The following is a 6,052-nucleotide window of genomic DNA, read 5'->3' on the forward strand; positions in this document are numbered from 1 at the left end:
TCTCGAACACAAAATGAGACAAAAATAAAGAATGTTTCTGGCAAATCACGATTTGGTCAAACAACACCCCGTACTTGAAATTCATCAGAACTAAGAAAAATTCAATAAGTTAATAATAATTGGCGAATTTTCTACATTGCAGAATATATTTTTATCCTTAGTACGTATTTAATTATATATCATATATTTTTTCCTTAGTAGGTATTTAATTACTGTAATAATAATTTTTAATTATTAGTTTTAAATTTTAATAATTAATTTATTCTATTTCTTATCATTTTTCTATTATATAACTTATCATTTAAAAGTGAACTTATCATTTAATTAAATTATTAAATATTTACCAGGAGTACTATTTTCTAACTAATTATACATTTAATTAATCATAATTTATTTAAATATTTAATATTAAATATCTGATATAAATTAAGTCCTCTCTTCGTATTTCATTTTTAAATATTTTTTTCGGAAATAAACAAATAAATGTCTTATCAAACAACAAAGAAGACAGGAATGCGCAAAATAAATATAATTTGTTTCCGACGTCACTCTTTTGAAACATCTTGTTTTGTGTATACGCAAGTCCACTTTTTTTTCGTAGCAGTGTATTCACTAGTTTCATGATGAGAAGACGAAGGAATGTAGATTTTCTTGTTGCCATCTTGATGCCACAATGCATTTTAGGTCTTCTTCTTGGCAAAACAAGGTGTAATCTACAAACTTGGCTTTTTTAAAAGGAGTTGCTTATACATGCATACATAGAATAATATAAAGACTAAACAATACAAAGACAAAATAACATAGAAAAATACAAAAATTTAGATTTAATTTATGTTTTTATTGTTTGTTATTCATATATATGTAACTAATTTTTTATATATAATAATAATAACATAATTACTTATTTAAACATAATAAAAGAATTGGAGATATAGGTACATACTAGTATATAAAATTTTATTCTACTTTCAAAAAAAAATTAAAAAAAAATATTAATATAAAAAAGCACTAATCCTTTGCGAATAAAATTTTGAATCATAAATGTCAAGATCTATTAAAAAAAACGGTCTTGACATTTATGCTTTAGACATTTATGCTTTGTTTTAAAACGAACAATGAGAAATAACATGTATCTTTATTATTTTAATAAACTATTTCATCCAATGTGAACTTTTATTCGAGTACAAAGAAATTTTTACAAATTGGACTCCGAATATTGACTAAATAAAAAATTAACTACTCTTTATTAATTCATGCACAGAAAAGCATGTATTGATGTTAGAAAGCAACTATTTTATATAACGTTATCTATAAAGAAGAAGTGGTTAGGATTATTAGATAAGACGATTATTTAACAAGAGATTTTCTCTTAAGGGGACAATTAATTACGTGTACTGATAAAGACTTTGTAAATCGAAATGTTTGCACGACATTGCGCGGCATTATATTTATATTAAAATAAAGTAATCGTTAATTTATAAGTCAACCAATCATTGTGCGATTATAAGTCAGGATTGAATACAAATGTAACTGTACGAAATATAATGTACTCCAACTGTACGAAAATATTCATTTATGTTTATATTATTATAATAAAAATTAATGTTATCAAATATCACTGATCTTTTAAAGATCGGTCACACTTCAAAATATTACCAAAAATATAAAAATTTCATAGATTGTTCTATTATTACATCTGAATATCTTATGTAAAATCGTAATACTTATTTGTAAATTTGATGAAGAAGTAACATTTAAATTAAATTTTAAGCATATACTGATCAATTATAAATATATAAGCAAAAGTTTATTTGGATCCATATACGCATTAAAAATTATTTTAAAATAACTAAAATTGCAGAAAAATATTATCATTTTGCTGCATAAAATCATTATAAGTCAAATTATTTGTTTTGTTTTTTGTGGTTGGTTTCAAAATACATTCACAGGCTAATTCATCAAAATTTTATGAATACTGGTACAAAACAGGCGCGCATTATTTAGCATTTGACACTGTTAAACTACACATAATAACTTCACTGTACTATAATTTCTTTTTTTTTTTTGTCAAAATCCATGCGCTTACTTCATGAACGACGTAAACAGTTATAAATGCAATGATAACCGTTCACATAGTAAGCACATGGAGAGAACCAATCAGCATCGCGAAAAAGAGGCAATAATATATTTCGAGAGATTCGAGACATTCGATGTTAACATGGATTTTTTCAAATAGGAATGTTGGCTTATTTTGACTGATATTTTTAGCTGATATTGTATAGCCAAAACATCCTCAAACAATTTTTTGTTCTTAAACAAATAAACTATATACTTTTGATTCATAAAAATAAAATAAAATATTTAATTTCATGCACAATGGCAATTGATTTATATTATTATGATTTTAACCCGTTCAAACCTAATTTTATTAGAACCAAGTTAAAGAATTTTTTTTATTCAATTCACGCGCATTTTAATAAGTAATTCATACTAAATAATTAATTTTTTTTCTAAAATTTTGACTATTTTTCCAACATATACATTATTCATCAAATCTCAGATGACGTCGACGAAATTAAATAATTTTAACGAATAATATCTCCAAACCTGATGTATTGTATATTACATGTACGCAAGGTCTGAAGGTATTAATATATTGATATATTAATTGTTACATTATATTAGGTACTTTTATATTCTTATATTCAATTGTTATATTATTTAATTATAAGTTTTATTTCTTATGCAATAAGCAGATATAGAATTTCTTTAGTCTCAAATTTTTTTCCACTCTTCTCATACTTACAAGTAATAATAGTATGTTTAATATAAAGTATATTTGTATTTACAATACATTTGTTTAAATCATATCTTCTCTCTCTCTCTCTCTCTCTCTCTCTCTCTCTCTCTCTCTCTCTCGTTCTCTCATCCTTTGTCTCAGTCTCCCTTTTTTTCTACATAAAATCGTGAACGGAAACACCTAATAAACTTAAATTCATTAATTTAGACTTCGCAACATGCACTACAAATTGAGATCTGAGAAAAATAAAGAATTCTTTTATTATATGTATAGTGTATGAAATAGATATTCGATAAATATAAATAATATGTTAATACATAATTTTTAAAGATGTACTTTTCTTGCGTTATCACAATTAAGAATTTAATTTTTCAAATATCAAAGTCTTAGAACTTTTTCCGGATCTTTTACTCAATGTTTTTAGTTCTGCTCTGAAATCTCAAAAATAGGTTTAAAATAAAATTTAAAATAAAACAAAATTTATAATTCTTTAACATTAAAAATAATACTATCTATTATTTATAAAAAAAATTTTTTTAAATAATTCTGATAAAAAATTCCTGAGTTTTGAAAGTTTCTCAATTTCGATAATAAAAAAAATGTCTAAGAATTCCACATCTTCTCAATTCTTCTAAGAATTAGAGATTATTTATTTTCAATTTTTATAATGTCACAAATATTATAATCATTAACATGTCGTAATTTCACAAAATATAAAGACGAATACAACATCAAATACATACTATAGCAGACTGAATATATTATAAAATGTTAATTCAAAATATATAATATACCTCTGATATTAAAAAGTACCGTTTTTGTTGTTTTTACTAGAATATCCGGAAAAAATACATTTGGATTTATATTAGAAAAATTTATAATTTTTTGTTTATTAATTAACGAAGTATTTACGGTATAAAATAAAACAAAAAATAAATATTTGATATTTTGATAAATTTTTATATGTCAATGAAGAATTGTAAATTTTTCGACGTCCAAGAAAATCTCTTGAAAGTGTTGCCCATTCGTTAATAGGCCAGATTAAAAAAAAAATCAAATAGGTATAATATCTAAAAAAAAAAAAATTACAACAATGTCAACTCGAGTAGACTAAATAAAACAGAAAGAGAAAGAAGGAGAGGGAAAGAGAAAGAGGAAGAAAGAAAAAAGAAGCGGAGAAGAGATGAAGAGAAAAGGTGAAAGAGGAGGGAGTAGAGTAGAGGAGAGAATGCGCTAAAGAAGAGGAGGAATAAAGTCTGAATTGAAGCCTTAATTCTGCGTGCCTTGGGCCTGGACGGTCAGTACGAATGAAACACAACGTCGAATAACTCGGGAAACTCCGAGAAGCGATCGTGACGAGAGTGAAAAATTTACAAAAAAACGTATTATAAAATTAAGTAAAGCCTCGTGATATTATAAATAAGATTTCGTGAAATATGGCAAGCCTCATTGAAATTTATAAGCAATCTCATTGCTGATAAATTTTTATTAGTGATGACAATGTGATTGCTATTCTCTTATCTCATCGAATAAACAATTGTTTCAAATTAAACAATTATTTCTTATCTCATCGAATAGGCAAATATTAAGTACATAACGACGTAAAATCACATATTTATGCGAATATTATTTATGGTTTAAAGTGACGAAAAGGAGTGTATCAAATTGGATGGATCACATTACACAAGATATTTAAATAAAAGTACGTGATAATTTAATTTAGGAATAATTTAAAATAGGAGTGCAGTACAATTAGATGTACATTCCCGGCCAAAAGTTTAGAAACATTTGCGATCTTTTCGCATTTCATGAGAAGTTAAATATCTCGATGAAAAAAAGTCGTAGAGAAGTTTTCGATCACTTTTTAAAGTACAAAAATAGAGCCTTAAATCTACGTTTAAATTTTGGTACGATAATTTTTCACAAAGATATCGAATTTTTTATTGTATAATGGGAAACAATCGCAAATGTTTCCAAACTTTTGACCTGGGGTGTAATTGCAATCAACATTATATTCACTTACTAATGTATTTGCGTTATGTGAATTATTATTATTAATATATTTGCAATATATTATGAATATATTTGTTTAATACTTTTTATATTTAATCAATCTGAAATGTTTATGTTAAAATATTTACAAATATTGTAATTATTTTCCGAATATTCATAATATATCAATTTTCAAATAATATGCTTATCTACACTCTCTCTTATACATATTCTAAAACTGTTAAAAATGTCAAAATTTTTTTACTACAGATATACATTTTATGTAATAAATTTCGAAACATTTTATGTAATGAATTTTAAAACAAGAGACTGGGGCCATTTATACAGGGCTGATTGTCAAAAAACTAATAGCTCAATATGTGACACAGCTCTCTTTTTTTAGATCTCGCTGATTAATATTAAATTGTGTAAAAAGCGTATATTATTTGTTATTGTACATGTATACATTACTTACAACGACTTTTAAGAAAATAAAATTGGTAAGTAAATTTTTTATCTCCTTTTTTGTTTTTTTATTAGCTTTTTTTACATTATCAATCACGATTCCTGTAAATATAGATAGAAAACGATGTGTTTTAGATAATTTTTGCTGTAATTAGATAATCATTAGTGTAATAATGCAATTTCTTTTTACTAAAATGACTATGTGGGATAGATTGATTAAAATAAACCGGGATTAAGTGAAAGACAATTTTAATCTATTTAAATCGACACATTTTTGGAGCATATATTTACTAATATATCATAGACATATTTTTTTTTATTTTTCGTATAGAAACTAGTACGAAAACAAATTACGTATTTCATGATTAAAATTATTAATTTACCTTTCAATATTATAATTATATACTGTTATTTCCTGAAGTATAGAACTGACATTAAAATAAAAATTATATTTTTTTATGCTATATTCATATAAAATATATTTCTGCCAAGAACGTGTAACAATCAGCATTGAGTACGAGGCTAATTTTTGCAGCTTTGTTTAAAATTTAATAACTTATTTGTATGACGATATATTGATAAATAATATTTTTTTAATATAGAATTGCCGAAAAATATAGATGTATTATAACGTATATAATATTTCAAAATCTTATTATTTTTTTCTAAAAATCATTATTGAAAAACTGACAACTAGCCCTGATTTCCTCTATATTAATACAAATTTATACATATACTTAGAGATCGAAAAAATTAGAAAAATATTTTGCTTAAAAAAAAATATATATATATTGT

General features: G+C 24.3%; 2 protein-coding genes across 3 annotated transcripts in view; one reads left to right on the forward strand and one right to left on the reverse strand.

Annotated features, from left to right (window-relative positions):
• LOC108755549 (GPI transamidase component PIG-S) overlaps positions 1 to 6,052 on the reverse strand; it is a 30,532-nt gene that overhangs the window by 6,023 nt on the left and 18,457 nt on the right. The gene's annotated exons all lie outside the window — the stretch shown is intronic.
• The window catches only part of LOC108755547 (protein I'm not dead yet), an 18,768-nt gene continuing 17,017 nt past the window's right edge, over positions 4,302 to 6,052 (forward strand). The window contains exon 1 of one of the 2 annotated variants that reach the window (XM_018498621.1): positions 4,302 to 4,502. The gene's annotated coding sequence lies outside the window, so the exon portion shown is untranslated. Of the gene's footprint in view, positions 4,503 to 5,260; positions 5,293 to 6,052 lie in introns of those variants that run through there. The other variant, XM_018498623.1, reaches the window with a different exon arrangement.

This window comes from Trachymyrmex septentrionalis, unplaced genomic scaffold (genome assembly GCF_001594115.1).
Source record: "Trachymyrmex septentrionalis isolate Tsep2-gDNA-1 unplaced genomic scaffold, Tsep1.0 scaffold88, whole genome shotgun sequence".
Taxonomy (NCBI): domain Eukaryota; kingdom Metazoa; phylum Arthropoda; class Insecta; order Hymenoptera; family Formicidae; genus Trachymyrmex; species Trachymyrmex septentrionalis.